The sequence below is a fragment of the Tauraco erythrolophus genome, chromosome 9, assembly GCF_009769465.1.
Source record: "Tauraco erythrolophus isolate bTauEry1 chromosome 9, bTauEry1.pri, whole genome shotgun sequence".
Taxonomy (NCBI): Eukaryota; Metazoa; Chordata; class Aves; order Musophagiformes; family Musophagidae; genus Tauraco; species Tauraco erythrolophus.
In genome coordinates, this window is record NC_141473.1 from 12,577,539 (window position 1) to 12,602,893 (window position 25,355).

The 25,355-nt window shown below is 40.3% G+C and overlaps 1 protein-coding gene across 1 annotated transcript in view; it reads left to right on the top strand.

The window, feature by feature from the left end:
- Positions 1 to 25,355, top strand: part of SORCS1 (sortilin related VPS10 domain containing receptor 1) — a 302,649-nt gene that overhangs the window by 94,636 nt on the left and 182,658 nt on the right. The gene's annotated exons all lie outside the window — the stretch shown is intronic.

Consider the following 25,355-nt stretch of genomic DNA (forward strand, 5'->3'; position numbering starts at 1 on the left):
GGACCAATCCGGACAGGACAAGATGTTAAAAATGTGCTCTACACTGAGGTCTTTACTTCATGCGTCCCTAGTGGTACTTTCATGACCTGTAGATGACAAAAGGGAGGTTTTCTTGTGGTTTCATCTGTGACGCTTTGGTGGGAAGTCTAGGGGTTTTGTATGCAGGTCATTGATGGAGGTGAACTGTCTTGACACAAGAAAACTTTGGATATTTGAAACTAAAACTTCTGTTAGAATGAACTTGTTTTGGTAAACTTGTTGAGGAAAGGTTTTTAATTTCCAAAAAATAATTTTGGGTCAGAAGAAGTAAAACAAATAACCTTTCTATTCAAGGAGTTGAACAGGGTTTTAAGAGAATGACAGAGGAGGAATTTGACATGGAGTATATTCTGAACTCAAGCTGGTGCTCTACCTACTGGCCTGAAGAAATAAAACAAACTTCCACAAAAAAAAAACCCAAAACAAAAACCCAAGAAATACAAAATTTCTAGGATTTGTTCTGAACAGGAACACTCGAGTATTAGTGTTTTGTAGAGTTGGATAAATGGCTGCTTATCTGCTGTGGGGGGGGATAATCAGATTTTTCCGTTTCATATATGTTGCGCTATGGCTTGAGATCAAAAATGATCCTATTTCCTCTACTACCTTTGTCTTTACTATGGTCTGCACACCATAGTAAAGTGCCTTTCAGGGCCGTGGCTTTGGCAATATTTTTCTGAAGGAGGTTTGGGCTAGCTAGTTTCATTTCTCAATGGTTTTGAGAAAGATTATTCATAAATAAGAACTATATTATTTTTATTTTCTCTTACTACCCTCAGTCATTTCACCCTGAGAAATATTCATCTGTGTTTCAGCAGTCATTGAGGAAGGTATGGTGTTTCAGCATATGGAGACACCTCCTTCCTAACTGCTAACAGTGCTGAAGAACTACTTTACCCATGTGATGCAATGCAAGATTGTGCTGAGGTACTGGCTTAGAACTGAAAGTAGGACAGCCACTTTAGAGTGGAAAACACACTTCTTGTTGAGGTGTATCAATGTGGGCACAAAATTGTGCTGATGACCTTATGCTGTTGTCTGTTTCAGAATTGGTTTCTGTGAAGCATGCAACAATGGCATAAGTTTTACCCTGAATAAGAGAGAAGGGATTGTTGGAGTGCCCTTGGAGGATGTACCAAAAGCTGGGGCTTTGGCAATGTAGCAGTCCTGGAGCCAGTGAGCGCAGTGTACTTTTTTGGACTTCAGACAGTCCTAATGTCAGAATGTGATTAACAACATAGTAATAATCTGATTGTTTTCTCTAGCCCAGTATCCTATTACCAAAAAAGCAGTCCAAGAAAGAATATACGAAGAGGATTGTTATATCTGACACTTCCTCCTAGTATTCTCCTAGCATTCATTCTTAGGATTGAAGTTTAGGGTCCTTTAGTTTAAGGTTCATCAGGGTCTGAATAATTTGTTTGTCTTTAGTATATACCAGGGATTAATAGCCCATGAGTTAACTTTCATAATCTTTTGTAGGTTGTGTTTAGGAATTTTGGTGTCTGTGACATCTTACAGCAAGGAGTTCCATGGATTATTTGAGGAACCACTTGCCTGTCTTTGAACCCATCAGCTTCAAGTTCACTTAGCACGTGTCGTTTCTGAGGACTTGGTTACGGTTGCATGGCCAACCATCTAGAATCCCTGGGCAAATGCTTTGGACTGGGAAATGTTGAAGGAGAACCAGGATAGCTAAAATCAACCCGCTTATCTTTGCAGTCCTCCATTATTCTTGATAGGTTTTTCAGTGCTCATGACTGCTCTGAAAGTTGCCAATGCACTTCATTGTCTTTGCTCAATACTGTTGCCTTGCATAAACCTTAGATTGTTACGTTGTGCTCTGTGCCAAGTCTGACTCTGCTGTGAGATCCCTGCTCACCATACAGACGTGCCTTCAGGTCACTAATAAATATCCCTGTGAGGATCCCAGGACAGCTTCTCTGTTCTTAGTGTGATGGAAAGAAATGACAAGATGGGCATATCTTATTATTTAATGCACCTGACAGAGGGGTTATTAGCTGTTGCTCCTCCTGGCTGCTTAAGTGACATGTTAATTTAAATCTCCCTGCTTGTTTAAAAAGGATAGAAAAAATAGAATTGAGAGAAGGGGAGAGACATATCTTGCACTTTAATTTATTTCATGCCTCTAAGTTTGATGCTGGGGAATGGAAGAAAGCATGATCTCATGTCTGGTTTGATTTCTGATGTCAACAGTTCTGTTTCTCAAGGATAGAGGAGAAAGACAGGTAGTTCTGCAGGTTCCCGCAACTGAACAGGAATCTCTGCCTTGAATACATGACAAAGAAATACCACTCTTGCCTTCTGTGCACAGAGAATTCTCAAAAGGTTGATGAATGATGAAGGGGCTGTTTAGAAGCATGTCACAGACACGAGTCATTTATGCTATAGCTGGTTATAAGCACATCTGTCATTTGAAGGTGTAGCTGGGTGATTTAAGCAGTCTTGTGACTGATGTGACTGTAACCATCTATAACACAACTATGCCATCACCTATAAGATATGAATCTGTCTTCTTTATAAACACACTACTACCTGCTAGGATGGCATTTCTTTGTAATTTTTCAGCCAGTTTAACTACAGCTGGCTGCAGCACTAATGGATAGAGATTGCCCCTCTAAAACTACCGATGAATTAAGAGACCACTGGTGACAGACATGGAGAGATGAAATACAGTAAGAGAAAAGAGACGGGGAGAATCTATACAATCTTCTAGACTTCTAAAGCTCTGTGCTCACTGAGCTTTGGATGGCAAAGCGGCTGCTTCTGTGCACAGTAAATGAGATTTTGCATCAGGCTGGGCCTGACTTTAATTACACCGTTACCCTCTCAGCAGACTTTTTCCACAGTTTTAGATGAGGGCTTTTTATTTACTTTTTGTTATTCTTTTTATAGAAGCGGAAGAAAACAGAGGAGAAAAGATTATATGTCACTGAGCAATTAACTGAATGTATTGGATTTATTTCTCTTCCTCTCTTAGATATCTCTCAGATCACAAAGAGGATTAAGCTGTGAGAGTTAGATGATGTTTTTTTTACCACTGAAGTAAGATAAGCTTACTTTTCCAATAAATAAAAATGTCAGAATAGTGTCTATGGCATCCATGAGCTGAAGACAGCGTTGAAGGAGCACTGATCTTTTTTCTGTTTGTGTATAGATGATGCTCTGAAAAGATGGGCAGGATGCTTTCTCTCAGGGCCTTGAGAGGCTGACAAGCAATGAGTGCTGCCATTCACCTCTGTGCCACCTTATAGCTCTGTGTTTGGTCAGTAATGAGTAACTTCATGGAACTTGCTGTAAAAATAGCAATAATTAAACTTTACGTTTTACCAAGAAATTAGGAAGATGCAGAGTTTGCTTGATTTGAGACCATTTATGTTCTAAATTGAAATCTCTTGCTCTATTAGTTCTGGAAGTTATTCATGATATTCCAACACTTCAGCACTGCACCTGAACTCTGAGCTACCCAGTTCAGAAGTACTTAATGCTTCTGGCCTGTCCTCCACTGCTTCTGGTTTCTGCACTAATGAAGCTTTAGTGTATATGCCGTAAAGGAACCTCAAGGACTCTGAAAAATACCTATGCCTCATGGAAGTCTAGCGTTAACTTCCCATATGTAAAGCAAGGTATGCTGATAGTTACTTTTTTTTTTCTTTCCCCTGGAGAGCTTCAAATAGATTTATCTAACTGACATCTGCAGTATTTTGATGATTGCCTCATGATAAATATTACAGAGGTCACAGCAAGATAAGAATTCTCAGAACTCCAAAGCTCTATTTCTAGCTTTTTCACGGCCTTTATGTTTAATCCTGAACTAATATTTTAACCTCTCTATCAGTTTACTTATACCCAGCTTCCAACACCACCACTGCTTGTCATCTTTCAACTCTACCCTTTCAAGGAGGGAAATTGGGTATGTAAGCCAGAGAAGAATCAGAACCCTCAGAGCATCTCTACCTCTCAGTATAGGAATAACCTTCATTTATTCCACGGGATAACTTGATGAAATAAAGAACTCACTGTCCTTACTATGTTCTTATCCTCACCTGCTCTCAGCCACTGCTGGAGACGAGATACTGGGCCAAGATAGACCAAAGTGCTTGGTGTCAAAGTCTAAGTACCATTGTGTTATGTCTGTATGTTGGGTACTCCCATAACACTTATTGTTGCGTTAGTGTGTTAGATAATGAAAAGGAGCAATGAAGCAACAGGAACGTGTTCTTTTCTCTTGCTCTATGGATAGAAGCCTTAGGGAGAGAGGTAGATGTAGATTGAGGATCATATCTGAATACCACCTTGCCATATTAGCCAGATGATCTCTGTTAGATGTCTTTCTCTCTCTTGAATCCTGTTGCTTGGAAAGTCTTGGCTTTCAGTTGTCCCCAGCTATGTGGCCATGAATACTATAGGTGCTTTGAAGCCTCACGTATTTATGTTTCTGCATGCAATTTTCTGACTCCTTGCTATGTAAGAACGCTCTCTCTATGGATCAAAACTATAGCCACTCATGTTGATACATATCATTGGGTAACAATGTCATCTTCAGTATCGTTGACGTGTTTGTGGAGATTTTCTTTTCTAGACTAGGGATTTCTTGGAACAGGAGGCTTGAAAGATTGTCAGTATTTGCTTGTGTCCTTTGAGGGGAATTTCCAGGATGTGTCTGTTAGTGTATTCATCATTCTCCTGCACGTTTTATGCTGGTTCCTTACTTCTGTATTGCAGATAGTCTATTCTCAACTCACATTTATTTTCTACCTGCTGAGCTGCATTAATAAGGTCATAACTTGTGGCTTAGTGACATAGTGTGCTCTGCGACAGCAGATTAGGGTCTTTCAGCTGAAATAGGTAAGAGAAGCAAATCCATACGAGAGGAACTGACAAAGTGAGGGGAAGGAAAGTCTCATTAAGCATGTTTTAACTAGCGTTTTCGTGGGAAACAGGAACTTGAAAAGCACTGTTTGAAATGCTTTTATCTATAAATATGGTGCTTCAGTTGCTCAGTGTGAATAAGTCACTTTTCTTAACAGAATATCAGAGCTTGATAAATGCTGTAACATTATCTCCCATGGGCATTTAGTGAAATTGTAACAGTGACAGTTCCTTGTCTTTTTTTTTTTTTTTTCATTTTTGCTCCTCCAAACGTATGAACCACTGGCTGCTCTGTGTGTAGATGCTGGAGGGAGGGAAGAATGAGTTTGCACACTCAACTATTCACGTAGGAAACAGTATATTTTATGGTTTGATCGCAGCGGGAGATCTGCTTGCACTGGAAATGGACTTAGAACATGGATTTCATGCACTGACTGAGTATGGAGCTGAGTGCAGCTTGCTTTTCTGTGTGATGGGATGCTCTATTCAGCCATCAGGACCCCTAGGGACCTAGCAGTTTCTGTAGCTATCAATTTTCTACAGAAGAGGGCTCGTTTTACCCTGGTGACTAACAGTAATAAAAACTTCTAGCACAGTCAACTCTTCTATTTGGTTGCCAAAGTTTTCTGGGATGTTTTGCCTGCTATCAAAAAGAGCTCCAAAAAACCTGGAGAGAACGAGGAAAAAACAACCAACCAACCACACCCAAAAAACCCCCAAAAGACCTACCTAGGAAACAACCCACTGTAGATGCTTAAATAGATCTTAGTTTAGCAGGAAACCTAAATCTTAATGAATTTTACCACATTCATACCTTCCCTGAAGAATGAGGGCCTTGCATTTTGTGGCATAACATGTTTGTTTAATCAATCTCAAGTAAGTTCAGCCTTGACATAACTTGAAGAATCACACCCTGATATTTTGAAGGATCAGATTTTATTGAGGATTTAGTGATGTGCTCCTCATTGCCTGGTCTGCATGGATAAATATTCAGCACTAATGGCAATGCAAACTCATTAAGTGTATTAAAAATATGTTCTCTGTTGCAGCGAGTCATGAAATGTACGAGTGTTATCAAGTAAATCTAAAAGAACCCCAATCCATTTTCCGCATGAAAAAACATGTAAATTGAGATAATGAATATTAAATCTGACATACGTTATCAATATACTGTAAATAACAGATGCACAATGTTCCTGCCACTTTAGACATAGTGTTTAAATACAGTTTGTCATTCTTGTTCTGCAAATTAGAAGATGAAATTGCACATCTGTTTCCTAGGCTGTACCTGTTTGCGCAGATGATATTGGTAAAACATAGAACTATTTCTGGTTCCAGTCCATGGGGTTCATCCTTCCGTTATGGTTGTGTAATAACTACAGACAAGCTAGACTGGAGCTGATATGTAAGAGGAAAGACAAACAACACAGTACTTACCAGTTCATAAACAGCAAGCAGAACACTCTTTATATTCTGATATTTCTATCTCTTTCATATCTCTGCAGTCACTTTTTCTTTCGCAAAGCTGGGTAAAATTTTACTTATCTTTTCAGAGGGATATATCGTTCACTAATCACAAAAAGGAAAGAACATATTTGGCGCTGAGCTTCAGTAAACAAAAAACTACTCCAGTTCAGTTTTCAAGCTAGTATAACTCAACTCTAAGGTCTTCAGATCCAGGTCCCAAATATTTCTGCATCTGCACCTTGGGAATTATCTAGGCAAACATTCAAAGTTTATTGTTACTACAGAAAGAGCCAGATATGTGTCAATAGGTCTCTCTTGAAGCACTTAGTGAAACACCTGGAAGCTATGTGCTGTAAAAGTGCGTATTTAAATATATATCAATGGTATGTTTGTTGTGCAGCATTTACTGACAATTGTTCACATCAAAACAGTGGCTTGCTTGGAAGTGTCCTTTTTTCTTATTTCTCTAACCTACCGAATAATAATTGGACAAAACAGAAAATGATAAATAAAGCCCACAATTAATCAGCTTGTGTCTTCAATAGTGATAGCAAAGTCGACTTTGAGTGTGATCCTGACAGCAGCTCCTGTACCTCGGAGCACAAGATAGTTCTCGGCAGCAGTGAGATTTTTTTCTTGTGTCCGAAGCTTAGTGAGGGAGGCAAAAAAAAGTAGGATGTCAGTGCATGAGCTGTTCGTTAAGAAGATCCAGAGCCACTGTGTGAGGCTCCAGATCTGTGTGTGCACCAGTGTTGGTAATGAATTGCACCAGTATTGTTAGGGAGCTGGAGCAATTAGGGCAAGGAAGGGTCGTTTTGCCTCTTGTCATTAGGAGGTATGATTGAGGGCGGCCTATGTGTACTCAGAGCTGAGAAGGTTTGTGCTTTTATGACAGGGACAACTTGAGGGAGACTCAATTCCTGGTGAAAAAGGAATTAGTCTGCAGCTCGACTTTCCCTTATGAAGGCTTGGAGGAGGCATGTGGGGATTCAAGAACTTTTCCGTCCTGGCTGGCAGCCTCCCCCTGCTATTGTGCCGAGTCGTTTTGCTGGTGAGATATATTTAGTAGTGAGTGAAGATGTATCCTATTGATTATGAACATCAATTGTAATGCGCTCTCTAAACCGATACAGTGCTTTGCCAATGGGAGGTAAAAAGCCTTTCCTTTTGCCCATTATTTCCCCCTACTCCCCAAATGAGTGTCTTTTGTAAGGAAGGTGCATGAATTTCCCTAGCATGCATTTTACTGTGTGCTGTGTAGTTGAGTGTGAAGATAAAACCTCTTTTCAATGATCTTGCAATCTAGATAGATGCGCCATCTATGAGAGATGCTGAGTTGAAAAGTAATAGAAATTCAGAGATGCCACACATACTGTGTGTTAAATGACTTCATAGGAGAGACAGAGACTGATATCCAGTCTTCCCCAATGCAAAATTCTTGCAGAAAGTGTTGCTTGTTCTACTAATTTAGAGCTGTATTTTCAGATTCTGTGTACATATCTGTATGTGTTCCCATTCATTTCTTTCGTTTTTTTTTTCTTTAAGCCTGAGCTCCTGGGGTCATGCAAGCATTCACAATCTCAGCTTTTCTGTGGTGGGTGAAAGCCCCACTTCCTGGTTTTCACATGGTGAAGAGAAAATTGAATGGCTCCAACTGCTGTACGGATGGGAAAGCCCAAACATAGATTTTTCACACTTTGCTCCTGAGAGCTTTTTCCTTTATTGCTTAAAGTACCTTGGCTGGAAAGACAAATCAGGATGGGATGGAAGGGGAATCGAAATGGAGTGGATTCCTCTGTGAACTGGACATGTAGACACTTTTTTGTCCTACCGAAGGCTGAGGTTTGGATCACAGCTATAATCAGGTCAAGCAAAGCCTTGAGTCTGGCTTTCCTGCAAACCAGCTGAATGTTGATTGTTGGCTTACAGGATTATGCTGTCCAGCGATTAAAAAAAAAAAATAATCTTTTTGTTTTGTACTTTTGATAAAACTGGAGGTTTTTGCTGTCTCTCTCCTAAGGCAGAACAAGCGGAGAGGAGACACCCACTTCAGAGTTAACTGGGAACCATGTATTTCCCGTGTGTGAGGGAGGAACACAGCCGGGTGGGAAGGTCACAAGCACTGTAAAGCAGGCTGTCTAAGGAGATGGCAGGTTCCCTGTCACTGATTAAAAGCTGCCAGTCTTCCCCAGCAGGCTGTGACTGCTGGTCTTGAGTCCCCCAGAGATTTTTGTTAAGCTGCAGGCTTTAAAATCTGCACAGCACTCAGCTGCCAGTCCGATGGGCACTGTAGCTTCTGGGGAAAAAGGGATTGCAATAAAAATCGGACCAGTATCGTCCTTTTACATTTGAATACAAAACCTCTTCTGCATAAGCTAAACCATAAATGGGAGGCCAGAAGAACAGTGTGCTAAATAACCCTTCTGTTAGACAGGAGGAAAAAAGGAAACTGTAGGCAGGTCTAAGCTTCCGTCGTGCTTTACTAACAAGTCACTGTGTTCTTACTTACAGTTTGGGTGTGTTTACATTGTCCCAGGCTGTCTCAGCTCTGAGGATTGATCTAGGAGGCTGAAAATCACACATTTTTGATCTCCTCTATTTCTGTCCCTCCTTGTAGGAAGCAACATATCTCCTGTTTAGAGCTGTGGAATGAGCAGCACAGCTGCAAGTCCTAGCCTTCCTACATACAGCTTTAGGAAAGCTTCTCCACTACTGCATGTGTGGGTAATGGGGTTACCTGCACCATCTGCAGTAAATGAGGTGAGAATTTTGAAAGGAACTGGCTAATAGAAAACAGTCCTGGAGGAGTTAGAGTGGGAACACAGCTGCGTAAACCTACAGTGTCTATCCATTACTGAAACCTAACAGAGCTTTGGCCTATGCTTTACTAAGCCAAACTTCTGGTATATTCTCATCCAGTACCTAACGGGACCTTCCAAAACTCTTGGGTATCTTTGCAGGCGGGGTGGATAGTCACCTTTGTAGTTTGGATTTTGCATGAACAGAGGCTAATCCTTGCAGAAGGGTGAGAAATGAGGTTCAAAACTGTTCTTTTAAATAGTCAGTTCTGTTTCCAAGGAAGGAAAATCAACACAGAGATATTTTATGACCATGGAATGTGTGGCATTGCTGGGAAGAACTACTAGATGAGAGAAGCACTAGAGGTAGCAGCAAAACGAAATCTTTATGAACCTCACTTTAAAGTTGTTTCTTTATGAAGATTTGAAACAACCTTTTTTCCTAATTGTGTTTAACTTCTCAACTCCTCTGTTCTTGTTTTCTGGGAGGTGAGGGGGGCAGAACTACAGCCTTTTTTTCCTCCTTATTCCATGGTAGCGTTGACTAAGTGGAAGCAACACCTTTATATACTATGGAGTAGGTAAGATTGTGAAGCTTTTGCATAGTTCTTCCTCAAAATGAGTTTTCCTTGCTATAGTCTTCGAGAGGGTCTGCTTTTTTTCTTAGCCTGCCTCCAGCAGTGCCCAATAAATGACAGCTATTATCACTGTTAAACTCTCAGTAAGAAACCTACTACCTTTGGGATAATTTTTCTTTCTTGCACTGCTAGAGAAATCGGCTTATGCCCTGAAACATGAGTTTTGATGACTTGCCATATTAACATTAATACCTAGTTAAAAATGTAAGTTATGTATATTATAGACTATTAAATTACTGGCCCTTTGCAGTAAGCACATCTGTGGCTTGCAAGATTCTGACCTCCTTTTGCTGTGAGCAGTGTGCACTGACTACAGGCATTGTGGAAATATAATTTCGCTTCCCTGCCAATGCTCGAGTGACGATGTGCTCTGTTGTTATGAGGCAGCATAAAATTTAGAGGCTAGTCACGATGAAGGTAGTAAGAAAGAAACTTAAAGACCTCAGTAAATTTCCCTTCTAAGTGTTGGCTTTTCAAAGGTAAATGGTCTTATTCTTTGTAATCTCTCTTTGTATGTTAACAGCTTTCACAATGCTAACTCTTTTGTAAGAAAAGCACATTACAATCCCAGTCTGCTTTATCTCTGGTAAAGGAGCCAAAGGAGGAAGCAGCCAATACTTTTTTCATTTTTTCTTTAAAGTCCACCACCTACTCGGCACATACGTACTATAAATTCAAGACGTGGATGTTACTCAAAGAAGCAAGTGTGATGTCACAAGTGTTTTAATAGCCTTTGATTTATTTCCTTAAGTGCTTTATTAAGATGATGCACAACAGTGTTTAGAAGCCAAATGCAGTATTAGGAGAGACTTGGAAGAGTTATTTTCAATCTCCTGAGTTTTCTTCCTCAACACAGTAATTTGTTTGATTGGGAAAGAAGGGCCCTGGATTCAGAACAGGGATTCTACTTTTTATTTAGTGTTTCTTTGTGAGTTAATCAGCCCAGTTTGTGATCTGAGTGAGTAGGAGTATGAATGAACTTACTGTGATATGAGTGCTCTGCATGGTTCGGAGAACAGGATACTGGCTGGGGTTGGGAGATTTGTGTTCTGTCACTGTATGGGTTTGTGGCTATTAGATGGTGAAATATTTGGTTAGGCATAATGAAGAATCAGCAAATTCATGGGTATCAAAAGTCAGCTGCAAGGAATCCTCTCCTGGCAAGATATTTCTAATGACATTCTGCAAGGTTAGTTCTAGGTGCAGTGATATAGGGCATTTTTGCCATTAGTGTGGTAATAAATCTGATATAACTTCCAGAGTTTTAAGACAGGCAGGGTAGTGAATCATCAAGAGGCCTGTGGTAGTCACAGTGAGCAAATGGATTACTTAGTAAGCTGAGTTCACTTGAAGAAATGTGTTAGTCCAACAAAGCATAGTAGTAGGACAGGGCTGAAGGTTGTACTTTATATACAGTATTATATACTGTCTGCTTATACTATAGTGAAGAGCTGTGATCGGATGGTACATGGGAGCTGGAAAAGGCAGAGGACTGAACATCATGTTCCATTGTGGAGGGGCCAAAACGGACTGCTATGATCAACGGCTACGTAAGCTAAGGAGCCAGGAAAGAAACTAGAACTACGAAATATTTATTTTAAGACATGGATTTGGTATGAAAAGCTTTCTGTGACAATGTACAATTTTCAGCAAAACTCTGCACCCAGAGTGGGATTTCTGTACAGAATTGAAAGAGAAATGGAAAGTGTTACAGTACATTGCACTGTTTAGGATGTTTCTGTGCTCCAGAAACAGTCTAAATATGCCTACAAAGGATGCCGTCTGTGGCCCAGAAAGTCACAGAATCCCAACTGTTGGGGGCTGCGAGAGTATTTAGAGGAAGTACGAGTTCATGCATCCTGAGGTCTTGCTCAGATATCTGTTGTTAACCATCGTCAGAGACAGGGTAAATTAACTTCTGCTCTGACACAAGATGTCCACCCCGATGCTGTGTCAGTGCAGAATTCTGTATAGGTAAGTGGACTCAACAGAAGCATTACTATTGTGATGTAGTTGCATCTCATAGCTAAATTTGCTCATTTCTGTTTTGATAAGATGACTATTTTACATTAATTCATTTCAGATTACCTAATTCAGCACAAGGCTAACTTGGTGAAGCATCGATTTGAATTAAATAGATATAAAATTAAACAGATCTGAAACATTGCCCCTATGTTAATGCACGTAGCAAATGCTTGAAACTGCAAGTGAACCAAGTTTGGTGTCTGTCTATGAGACTTGGGAGGTGAAACAAAGGAAAAAATATATCGTGAATGGTGGAATAAGATGAGCAGGACAGGTAAAAAATGACAAGTACTGAAGAGAGGTGGGGGAGGATATCTAGTTTTTGAAGTGAAGAAGATTAGACATGGTTAGAGGGGGTTGCATGAGGAGTCAGCTCTTCTGTTTGTAGAAACTGGTATTAATTCACTGATCTGAGTCAAACTACCCCATTTTGAACGAGCTGTTGATCTGCTCCTGAGATGGCTTCTGGCCACTGATATAAAAGCAGTATCACCATTCTTGTTAGGCTTTTCTTCTTACTGTTGATATTATTTTGATAGTTGCTATTACCGCTTGGCTTTTTAGCATTACCAAAATGCAAAGTAAACAGAAGAGGTGGTTGAAAATACAGTAAGTATAGCTATTAAGTCTATTCAATCTATATCCCATTAGAAAATAATGGTCAGTGTTGTAATAAGTATACATTCATTGTCCAGCCCCTCTATTAACATAATTAAAAAGGCATTGGGTTTGGCAGTTGGCTTCTCTTACATTCAGTTGCTCTTTATTGTTTCAGAAGAAACTTGCTGAGTCAATTAGTTTAGAAAGAAGATGGAGTAAACCTCTCAGAGTAAACAAGACTTGTTAATTTGCAGAGTTTCTGTTGAAATTGCTTGAAAAAAATCTTGTCTAGAGATATAATGGTGTAGTTTTATGTGTGTGGATTATCTCTGATGTGCAGTAAATCCTGGAATGCTGGTTAGTGCTCTGAAAAAAAGGGAAAAAATGGGTTTTTTGTTAGTTTGATATGGGAGAAAATGAAAGATCTAGAATTAATCATGAAATAGATTTCAGTGACAGAGGATGTGCATGTTGCAACTTTATTCAAACCAAATCCAAAAATCCAAGTATGTTTCACTTAGCTGAGGGAAGATCTGAAGCTATTTGCTCCTATTATAAGAGCTAGCACTCTGGTCTTTTTTTTATTATAAGTAATCCCATCAAGTCAGTAAAAACTGATCGTTGAATAAGGGAGATCCATTTCAGTTGTACAAGGGGCTGTTTTGGATCAAATCAAAGATCTGCTTGGCTGAGTACCTTGTCTTCAGTGTGAACCTCCAGCAGATAGTAAGGGGTATAAGAACAAGGCCAAGCATGTGGTATTGCCAGCTAATTTTGGATTTCTGGATGCAGGACTTCATAAAACAGAAGTGTTTAATACAGGTATTTATTAGCTGTTGCAGGTTGAGTTTATGTGGGAGTTATTTTTCATTTTCAGAATGTATCCATCATTTGAACTGATAAAAACTTTTAGCATCCAGAATGGTGGACAGCTGAAAAGCACCAGGTGGTTGTTGGCCTGTGTCAGCTGCAGTGAGATCTGAATTAATGCTTGAGAAGTGAGAAGTTTTCCATGCCTTTAGCTATCCAGTTTCTTTTCCCTGCACCTCTATGTATGTCAAGTCCTGCTGTGTGATGAAAGCAAATTCACCTAGCTGTATTTTATCTTACAAAATGAACTTGCCACTCTCCATGTTGGATGGAGTGCCCTATGGAAATGAAAAAGTAGTAAATGATACAAAATTGCACTTGTGGGTAGCCTTTAGGGCAAGGAGCTCCATATGGCAGATGGAGAACAGTGTCTTTTGAATTTTATTGATTGTTTTTTAAACATTGCCTTTACCCTTTCAATGAATGGAGAAAGTAAAAAGAATGACTTTGGAAAGCTCCATTAAGCAGTAACAAAAAATTCTGGTTCTTTAGTAAATTTGTGCTGCATGCATTTGTACTATGATGCTTCCTAGAAAATGGAAGTAGGGAAGAATAAATTAGTGGTGGTCCTGGATGATCTTCAGAGCTGTATTTTTTCCAGGCTGGCCATATTGTTCTTACCATTTCAGAAATATTTTTCTCTTCAGAGACATTGCAATGACCTTGATTCTGAAGACCCAACTGCTTGGGACTCAACACATCAGTAATTCCTATTTAATTAGTGTGCCTGAACCTACAGTGGGGACCTTATTGGCTTGTTGATTAGTTTCATTTTGTGAATGAACCTAGTGATGACTGCACTCTCCTTTTCTGGTTAAATGTGATGTAGAGAATTGAATCTACCTCCTCCTTCCCTGTTTGATAGATTGACCTCCCATGTGAAGAGCCTCCCCAAAAGTACCTGCAGAAATCTTGGTCAGAAAGGCAAACAGAGGGAGTTAAAATTCTGACAAGCTGTGTCATTTCTGTTCTGAGAATGAAATGTGAAAGGCAGCTTGAGCTTCTGTAAGGTCTAGACATTCACCATCTGATAGATGAGTCAGCCTCTACTGGCTGCAAAATATCTTTTCACTGATGGAGAGGAAAGTTGGGGAAAAGGGGAACCGTGTAGTTACTGCCAGCATTACTCTCAGTGGCTTCAGGTAATGTCATGCGTGGGACAATACTGACACTCACTGTGTCTGCCTGCCCTTACGCAAGACCTTTCTTCAAGATTGAGCATTGATACCTATGTTAGTAACTCTAAGGATCTAGTTTTGATGGAGAGATTTGTATTTGGAAAATACAAAAAAGGTCGTAGTTCAGTCTGGCACATAGGGAAAGCACACATGTGATGTGGGTGTAAATCTGGCTGCAGAATTCCATTCATTTTGGCATCTGCTTTATTTCACATAGTTACTGATGTCTTCCAACTGCACTTAATGAGCTCAAATCCATCCAGGAAGGGGGAGAAGATGCCGACTGAATCAGCAACATCTTAAATGCCTTAGAGCCTTAATTTACATGTGTGCTTGGCCTATACTTGACAGTCATCATGTACACGTCTTAACAATATCGCACTGGGCATTGTCATCCTGTCCTCCTGTTACCGAAAATCCGGAATAAGAAACTTATCAACACCAATGGGATGTAGATAAGCAGACACTTCTTTATTACGGCGCCGGGTGCACGGGGGATATCTCCTCCTAGCGTGCGCACCTTGCACCGAAGTCAAACTTCTTATATAGAGCTAACATATGCAAATCCATTAGTAAATCATACATAAACATATAAATTCCCGAAAATCATTAGCATATTCTCCTCCCATTTCTGATTCTGTGCCATCAAAGTTAGAATCATCGAGAAATGAGTCTGGGGTGCAATATAGGTAGGTGGTCTGTGAGTTGGTGGTCGCGATCTCCCCCTGCCGGAATTACCTTTTGCTTAAGTTCACGGTTTCTGGCAGGTACCCATAGACCATTATGAAACCGTTACGGTTGGCTTTCCTCATCTTCATTAATCTAGATCTTGATAGCTACATGCATTCTTCTAGTTCTATGTAGGTATCATAAATCAGTTTACAAATCAACTTGTGCTTTGTACTACATGTCCTTACTGGATGATTCTGACCGATCCCTTTGGTCCTGGTACAGGGCTATAGAAGTCTCATAGCAGCAGTTTCATAGCAGCATGTGTTTACTATATGAGCACACTTTTCATTAAAAGATTTCTTATAATTCTATATTATTAAAATCAACTACTAACTAGTTTATAATTAAAACTATTGATTAAACTTTAATTACCAAAAATTCTAAGTATCAGTAACACTCCCACAGAGGTTTGTCCCTTTCTTTCCTTCCTAAAATGTTGCTTCTCTGGCCTCCCTGCTTCTGTCCTTCCTTTTGCTGGTTTCAAAAAATTGTATGTCTTGCTGTGAAAGCTGCGTAATACATTTATATTTTCTTATGTAACATTACATAAGAGCCCAGAACTTTGCTGAATGCAGATGTCATAAACATTTGTCTTCTCAATCATTAAACCTCTAACAGGCTTTTATGTAATTATATGTAACAATGATACAGAGTCTCCTGTAAACTGTCATTAAGTCTGTGGAAAGGCTTGTACAGATTTCAGTAAGTTTTGGATCAGACTCTTTACCAGTTTTTCCTATGCAAAGAGACAGTATTGTTTGCTGCTTTGTTGCCTTTCCTATGCCATCCGTAAGTACACAAAGTTCTTATAAATTTAATTAGTATTTGTAAAATGGTGTCCTCCTTTCTGTTCGTTTGGGTGCCTACCAGTACAGTGCCTCCTAAGAAAGCAGCCCTTGCACTAGGACTGTTGCATCTGAGCATCTAGCAAGTCAGGTGGATGCAGTAGCCAGGTGATCCCAATGCAGTGGGGAAGGCAGTGTTGCTGGCACATCAGACAATGACTCACAGCTTGCTGCCCTACTTCTTGGAGCAGTTCACACCATCTGTTGTTGGCATCCGATTTCTAGGAGAGATTTGAAGGGTGTGAATAGGGACTAAAGTTAATAACAGAGATTAGTGAACCCAGAGGGCTCTATAGAGAATCAAACTCAGTTGCCTCAATAGTATGAATAGGCTTATTGTCCAAGGGATTGGAGATGCTAAGGCAGAGGTAAATTCTAAGGAAAAATTTGACTGAGGCTAAAGGACTCTTTTTTTTATAACTGATTGGCAGCTGCTGTGCTGTGTCAGAGAACTTGAATGAGTGCAGGTGGGTAAGTTTGATCAATGGTCAGCTAAGGCTCTTGTCCTTGCTTATGTGTTATTGGGGTCACTGTGCCCTCTCTGGGAGACAAAAAGGAAAAAAATTGTCAGGCATCTCACAGTAACTTAGACTCTCTGACCAAGCCTAGCTCCTACTCCTCTGCAGTAGGGTGCCATGGCCTCTCTCTTGCTCTGTGGTTCTCCGTAGTGGGTGCAGGTGGTTGCCCTGATTAAGTCACCAGCTGTGCCTAGTATGTGGCTGTGACATTGCTGTATATCTGTGTCAGAGACCTGTGGGAGACGAATCTCATCTGCTCAGATCATGAGCTGGCAGAAGTCCTGCTAAAAGACTCAAGCTTGCTGCTACCAATGCACTGGGCTCACCGAACTGTTTGTTCAGAAACACAGCTATATCTTAAATATCACTCTGTAAAGTCTAAATGCAAAAAAAAAAAAGTACAATAAACTGCCAAGAGACCTAGATTCTTTTTAGGAATAGGGCTGGCAGCATAAGTCTTCTACTGACAAGAGTCCTACAAAAATGAGGTAGGTAGACTCAAGGAGCTGAACTTGCCAGCCTTTGATTCGGGCAGGACTTGTCAGCACTATCAGCTGAGTTAATGCCCAGTGGTACAGTAAGGAAGGTGCACTGTTAGCATTGCCTTTCTGACAGAGCCACAAAGTAAACAACTAATAATGTCTTCATTTAGCATTAAAAACCTGTTCCATTAGTTGAAATAATAGACTAAGAGTGGGTTTGGAGATAGAGAAGGGATTTAGTCCCAGTCCCCAGGCAGGGGTGTATGTGATTTACTTACTGTTTGTGTTCCAGCGCTGTCATTTGCTGCATTCTAGGCTTACTTTCTGGGATTAATAACTACTTATGCTTAGTTACCAGTGTTTGCCCTAAAGTAGACTCTTTACTACTGAATTGCTCACCAGCGCTGCAGATCAGATGGTCTATCAATTGCCACAAGATTCACTTCTGCCTGTCTTCACTGCCAATTTTCTAAAGCAAATCTTACTCTTAGCTGCTGCTTCATTTCCTTCATCTTTTTGCCCTGTCAGCCAAAGACTTCTATTCCAGCAGGTCCCAAAGATGTGTTTTCTTAATTCCCTGTTCATTTTGAAATAATTCCCTAAGCTGGTACCAATCACTGGGAAGAATGGAAATATGCTCATTAGCTGCTATGACAACTATGTCTAATTAGCTGAGGTGGTGTCTCCCTTCCTGAATACCCAAAGGAGGCATTTTATGTGAAGGTTTTATTTAGATGAACTACGAGTTAATCACTATGCACAAGTCCAGTGGCTGAAGACAGTTCAACCTCTGATCTAGCTCATAGCCTTAATTCACGGAGGCAAAAGAGGCCTCATGTTATGGGTGACAATGCAATCACTAGAATTTTCCACTTGTCCCTCTGTTTCCCTACAGAGTAAGATTCCTTTTCCTGTTCACCTTCCATAGCCCTCAGAAGATACATTTGAGCTCCTTCACGCTCAAATGCAGAGATATGACACTAGGCATTTTGCCCTGGCTGTCTGTTTCTTTTGGATAGTTGAACAACATCAGATTTGGGAATGGTGACATGAACATCTTCCCTCTCAAAAGAATCTCAGTAAAGCAGAACTGGGACCTAATCCACAGGAATTTCCCAATGATTGTAAATGTCTGGAATGTAAAAGCGGGAATATGAGTTTCATGGTTCCAAGACTAATTGTATTTCTACTCCCTGGCCAGTAAGAGCTCCCAGAGTTGATGGGTACAGCTGTCCTGCAGAATTCAATTATATTCCTGAGTCTTGGCCTAAATACAGTCTGTATTCCTCCATGCTTATCAATGTGACTGAAGAAATTTGGTAACATACTCTCTTTTCTTTTGGTGTCTCTAAACCACTGATGAATAAAAAGGTAAGCTTCCTCAAATGGAAGTTGATGTGGTAGCTTTTCCTGAGCCATCTTTTCTGCTTGTTTGTTTCTGCCTTCTCTTCACCAGCAGCTTCCCTCTTAAATACCACCAGTCTGTTCTTGCAGCAAACACCCCACAAACCAAGCTAGAGAATAGCCCTGCATCTATCGCATCTCCTATACACTATTTTGAATGTCCTTTAGCAAAATTGTTAGCAGCTCAGGAATCTAATAGAACCTGCAGTTTAACTGTTAATAAATTTAGTATTTTTCCCCATTAAATCTTAACATGAAATAATAAATAAAAACGGTTTTATTTCATACTCTTCAAAAGTTCTGTTCTACACTTGTAAATAAAACATTCCTACAAAACGACACCTATTTTATTATATTCTCACCCTGCCACTCAGCCTGAGTTTCTTGACTCTCAGCAACCTCACGCAGTGTTGATAACTTCATGAGACTGCTGCTGTGCTGTGTGTGGATGAGTCAGCTTTACATTTTCTTTACTTTTTTCTTGCATCCACACATTTCTCATATAAAACCTAGCTCACTTAGATGTTTGTCATGGCTCTCCCTTAGAGTCACAGTTGGCTCCGTTACTACAAGAAAACCTGTTATTTTCAGCCACTGTCACCAATCAGCTGATCTAAATGGTTCTATAGGTACAAGGGCTTTCCTTGCAGGACATCTTATTTGCAGGTTTTGTTTGCTAATCCTCTACAGTGAAGTTATAAGAGTGAGTCCAGTCTTAACTGCATCCCATACCCGATTTTTATTATCTATATCTTGCTGGTAGTTGAGATTATCCAGGCTATTCCCTTTCTTTCCCTTTTATGGACCAGTAAATCCTTTTTACACTGGAAAATGTTCAGTTTCATTTTTATTTTAATGAATCTGCTGCTGGGAAAGTCCTTCCCTCTTTCAAACCAATCACTTTGTCAGCTTGACTAGTCAAATTGCTGGTGAATCTATTACTCTTTTCCATAATCATGAGTGTAGTTGCATTGTTAAACATCTTTCTGTCCTACACACAAGCAGAGTTTGAAAGGCTGAAGGAGAGCATCGTCCCACAATAATGAGTAGTACAGTGGCTCAGAGAGCTCTCTTCAGATGGAGGAGGCACCTGAATTGAAGTTTTGTATCATTTGAGGATGATGTATCTCAGCGTTTGCCTGTGTAAAAATAAGATTTAGTTGAGACTAATTTCAGTGTATTGGTGGTTGCTGCAATAACAGCTTCAGCTGTTGTTTTAATGCTTGGACAGCTACAAATGCAGCAATACTTTAGCTGACTATTTTGCTATATGCTGTCCTCTCCTACCAAAGCCTGGACTTTTCACATCTCAGGTGAATGTCTTCCCAGAACTAACTAATCTGCTCCTTCTGATGTTCTGTCAGGAAATTCTGTTCAGGAGCTTTTCTGATAAGTTTTGCTTTGGCAGGTTGACATTTTCTAAAGTGAAAACATGTGTCTGAAGTGTTTCCAAGTGACCCTGCAGATGACTGAATTAAATTTCAGTTTTATCCCTGAACTTTCTATGTGCGTGAGGTATGTTGTGTTTTTTTGAGTGTTTGTGTTTTTGTTTTTTTTTTCCCAACCACCTCTTCTAAGCAGAAGCACAAGCCTGTGAAACAATAAAGATTGTTCAGGCAGTGATAGTGCAGATGTCAAAGATACTCTTTGAGGCCTCTCCGGGACTACTCCTGGAGAGCTTGGGAGTTGACAAGGGAAATTTACACTATGATAAACCTACTTAGCTGACTGGAAAAATAGAATTTGTTTTGTGAGGAATTTTGCATTTGTGAAGCTGTTGTAAAACATGAGTGTCACTAAATGGATAATGTCATTCAGTTAGCCAGCCTGGCTAGAAAGGTTGTGTATGTCCCTGGAGGATGTTTTGATTCTATCCGGAAACTGTCACTTGACATACAACATCCTTAGGGAGGACTTTATTTTCAGTGAAAGAGTCTACTAGGACACATTACGTTCTTGTATAGGTGGGACAGTTAAGAGGAAGTCTTAATCTCAGTGACGGTTAACAGTGAAAAGCTGATGTGGAGATGCTACAAGATCTCGTGTTACTGTGTACTCTAGAGGTACTGGTTCAAAGAAGTGCTACAGCTTATGTTTTGCCTTTTATTTGTGATGGTGCCAGCTCACATCAGCTGCAGGGTACAAAGAGGGTAGAGCAAAGGGGTTGCTTTTCTCCCCTTCATGGGTTGAACTTGCTTTGGGCTCCCACAGAATAATTTCCTGCCTCCCAGCAGGATAAGTCTCGCTGCCTCTGAGGAAGTGTGAACACAGGGACTTCCAGCACAAGATTCTGCTGAATCCATGGGAGTAGGCATCTTCTGAGTCTGCTGATGAGTCAAAGCTCAGATGAGTGATTCACAAGTGGCTATGCACCACTTTTTGCATGACAGAAGGTTCATCTTGAAGCTCTTGTTAAGTAGTGAAACACAAGAACTGAGGTCTTGATTCAATAGCTGTACAATAGTAATAGGAATACTGCTTTCTGTCCAGTTTTGGTCAGTTTTATTTCTAACAGAGTATGTTAGAAGCAGGGAAAGTTCAGAGAAGAGCAGTAAGGATTGGACCAAGGTATGAAGTGATTTGTGTGGAAGGAATGATTGAGTTGACCAGCAATCTTTGGTCTGGAAAGTGACAACTAATGGGGATATGTCAGAGACCTGTAAAATCGTGAGATTCTCAAAGAGGGCAGGTAGGGATTACTTGTTCCCTCTCTTGTCTTTTACAATGAATTTGGTGCTGGAAAATAAATATATTGGAAAGCAAATTTAAGGCAGAGGAGCTGTGTTAATTGCCCTTGCTACTGTCAATTTGAATTCTCAGTGGTAATGTAAGGTTGGAGCTGGGAAAGTTATCTGACGTGATCCTGTGTTATATGTTGCAGTGATATAAACCTGGGAACCTGTGACTTTGAGGTGGTCCCCTGACAAAGACTATGCAGAACTCGAGAGATTGTGCTGCTGAGGCCAGCTCCAGCAAGGGCAGAAAATTTTCCTGTCTCCATGTAGAGATTTAACCAGAACTCTGGAAAAGTGTCCTGGTGAAAACAAAACAAAAAAATAAGTATGGGTTTTCTGTCCCAGCTAGAGCAGAGAGGCAGCACCTGCCGTGTGTGAGATCTCCTCAGGACTTTTAATAAAGGAAATATTTTGTGGAAGAGCTGTCTGAGTGACTGCTGCAGGACACTTGTCTTCCTAGGCTGGAGGCAGGACCGACTCTGGCTATAGAGGAACTGGGCTACTGCTGAGGTTGCCACTGAGAGCATTACAGGTATCACCTCTCTGCTTGCCTTGCTACTGCCTTGGAAAGCTGAACTGCCTCTGACAGGCACAGGAACAATAGTAAATCTTCATGAGACACATGCACAGTAGCACACAGGTTGTTCCCACTGCGTTCCTGTTGCTGCCACAATTAGAAATGAGAAGTCTGGCTTGTCAGGGGTTTGGCTAAACTCTCCCAGCTCTGCCTTCCCTACTTTCTCTATGGTGTGGTCTGGCTCCGGTCCTGCCCCAGTCCTTGAACAATGAGGCAGGAATATTTCAGTTTTGCCCACATGTCTGAGCAGCCCTTGGGCTGGCTGTGCATGAAAGCATCAGTGAACCTTCTTTGGGCACTTGACACTTTTCTGTTTTGATTGACATGCCTCTGTTGAAGCTGGCTTGAAAAGTGTTTGCACTCAAAACAAGTGGAGCAAATTCTAATTTGTCTGGAATGGGCCCTCCTGTTAAATGTTAAACTGACCTTTTCAAGAGAAATTTACTTGATAGTTCTAAGTGAAGCCCTGCTTTAAGCTAAACCTGTCACTACAACATGATTAAATTCACTTAAATGTACATCAGTTGCACATATTATTAATGGAAATTGAAATCAGCGTAAATGGTAACCATAAATTTTAAAACGGGGAAGAGGATGGAGACAGAAAAAAACGCACACGATGTGAAGGTTAAGGTGCTTTATTCACCCAAAGATTAGATGGGCTGGACAGGGAACTTTATTCTGAAGCAGTGAAAAATACACTTTTTTGTGTATTTACAGTGCTCCAATTCTAATTCACTGAAGAAGGGGGATTCAGTGCGTTTTTGGCAGAGATTTGATCTGTGGAGACCTAGAAAAATTGGTCACAGTTGTCTGATCTTATTTCACCTGCTACTGGACCTTTAAGCAACAAATTATCAGATTTCTGGCAGCCTGTTTGATAGATGTTGGAGGCATGTGTGTGCATAGATAGTGCTGAAAGTGTGTTTCTGGGCATACCTGTGATACAGCTATGTCTGCTCCCCAGTTGAACTGCACATTTGAAATCTTGCACCCATTCTTGCCTCCTTCCCTTCCCCACCATCCAGCACGGCAGTTCCAGCACTTGGCTATTGTGATGACTGTTACTTACAGTGTCTGTTCTATTTGGGCCCTAATAAATCAAAACTAAATTGAAGACCTTCCACTTACGGGCATTTATCAGTGACTTTCCATGAAGCAGAAGGACAGAACTTGGCAAGCGTCTCCCAGACAAACATCCAGGGACTTATGAAGGTTCTTTTTGAAGGTGTTATCTTTATGTAGCTGTGTGACCTTTGTGATTCAAAGTGCAAATTTGAACCTTTTGTAATTAGTAAGTCTTGTTCCACCAGACTTGGCTTCCACATAGGTGAACTTAGTATGGCTTTTTCCAGCTGTTTTGGGACATGGAGTAATTCTATGTGGCATTAAATAATACTCCATGAATGTAGACAGATAAGCCGCTGTTTGGGTTAGGAGCTAAGTAGGTTGTACTGCCAACAACCTGGAAGTAAACACTAAGGTCTTGTCTGTCCAGCATATGATGGATTATTTTATTTTCCACTAATGCCACCTTCACATTCTATGACAGGAATATGAGTGGGCACATACAAGATACACCACCACCTGCCCACTGTCCAGTAGAGGACGCGTATTGCAGCCTGAGTCCATTGCACTAGTAGCTGCATGATTGTGTTAGCATAGAGCAGTAGTATGCCTGAAAATGCTGGACAATGCTAGGTTGTGGCATTACACATAGATTTGGGGATTTCTGTGACTCTCGTGGTCATATGTGAGATTCGGGGGTCAGTGAAGATGAAATTTGCTTACTTTCTGAGGACGTTGGAAGCACACTTTTTTAAAAAATTGGTGGTGGCTGAGGATGTTAGGTCTGTTACAAGAAGGCAGAAGGACTTCTCAGGTACTCGGATGAATTCCTGTTGATAGCGTTGTTTTAAATGACTGGATTGCATAATTAATGTCTTTATGCTCTCACTGCTTTGGAAAGATGTTTCTTATAATATTAATTCCAAATAAATTAAAAACAGGTGGCTTGGGGAGAAGTCTTCTGGTCAAATTCCTTTTTTTGGTGGTTTTTTTTTTTTATTAAGGCACAAGGAATCTTTTCAAGATGTTTCAATCTACAGTCTTTATTTTCTCACAAACAGAAAATATAATTAACATAAGATGATTTTGCAATGCAGGGCAAAATGGTAACTTGATCTTGGGCTAGATGTTTCTGATACGGAATTTTCAGCCTAGCTTTAACTTTGTTTTATCGTTTACCCGTAACATAAAAGCAAGATCCCATTTTATCTGTAGCTGGCACTGACTTAAAGATGACTTTCAAAAATCAAAGAACCAGAAGAGCTGAGCCCATTTATAGACTATCAGCCTGCAATTCCTCTTTGCAAAAATGCCAATGTATCAGTTTGCTAATAGACTGTTTGAACACCTCACCTTGACCACATCTTGCTCTATTCTTAATACATACTACATGCTCCTGACCATTTTTTCTGCAGAGTGATTGGGAGCATGCATTCTCCTCAGGCCTAGGAAATGGTATTAATCTTCTGCTGTGTACTTTCATTTCATTTCCTCTAAAAATCCATCTTCTGCTACTGGAGTTGACCTAAGGTTAGATGTCGAAGGAACAAATTACTGTCACTTGCTTGATACTGCAAGAGTAGCTATAAATAGCAAGCTTTATAACCCCACTGATCCTTGAGATACATAGTGATAAATATGCTTCTACCAACCAAGGCGAAAAAATAAAGCTGCGTGGCTCTGGGTGATTTATATTATTTGAAACTGACACAAATGGTACAGCTGCATCATTCAAATGATTTTTAAAAGAAAAAAAGCAACACTCATTGTATTTGCCTGCTTTAAAGAATTAAATAGTGATTCTTTGGTATGGTAATCCAAGTACTCCACTAGCATACTTGTAAATCCAGCAACAACAAATTCTTTCTTACGTGATGTGGTAGAGTAACAGCTTAGCTAGCAGCTAGATTGGGGTTACAGTCCAGCTAACAACATAGCCTGTTCACTACTGAGACTCAGAGAACCAATTGAAACCTTTTCGGTGGAACAATTTTCTGCTAGGAAATGCAGCATTAGTCAGATAAATGTTTTGCACCATTTTAGAAATGAAATCTTGACAGAAGATGTTGGAATGATTTGAAACTGAAAGTACATTTAATTTTGATTTTCTTCTTATTTCATTTGAGCTTTATTTCCCTTTGGGATGACAGTCAGTATTAGGAAATACTCAATTGAATGGATAATGATAATGCTGGTACTAATGGGATGAAACACTAATTGATTTTTTTATTTTATTTTTACTTATAGAATCATAGAATGGTTAGGGTTGGAAGGGACCTCAAAGATCATCTAGTTCCAACCCGCCTGCCATGGGCAGAGAAACCCTCTACTACACCAGGTTGCCCAAAGCCAACCTGGCCTTGAACACTTCCAGGGATGGGGCATCTACAACTTCTCTGGGCAACCTGTTCCGGTGCCTCACCACCCTCAGAGTGAAAAATTTCTTCCTTATATCTAATCTAAATCTGCCCTCCTTCAGTTTAAAG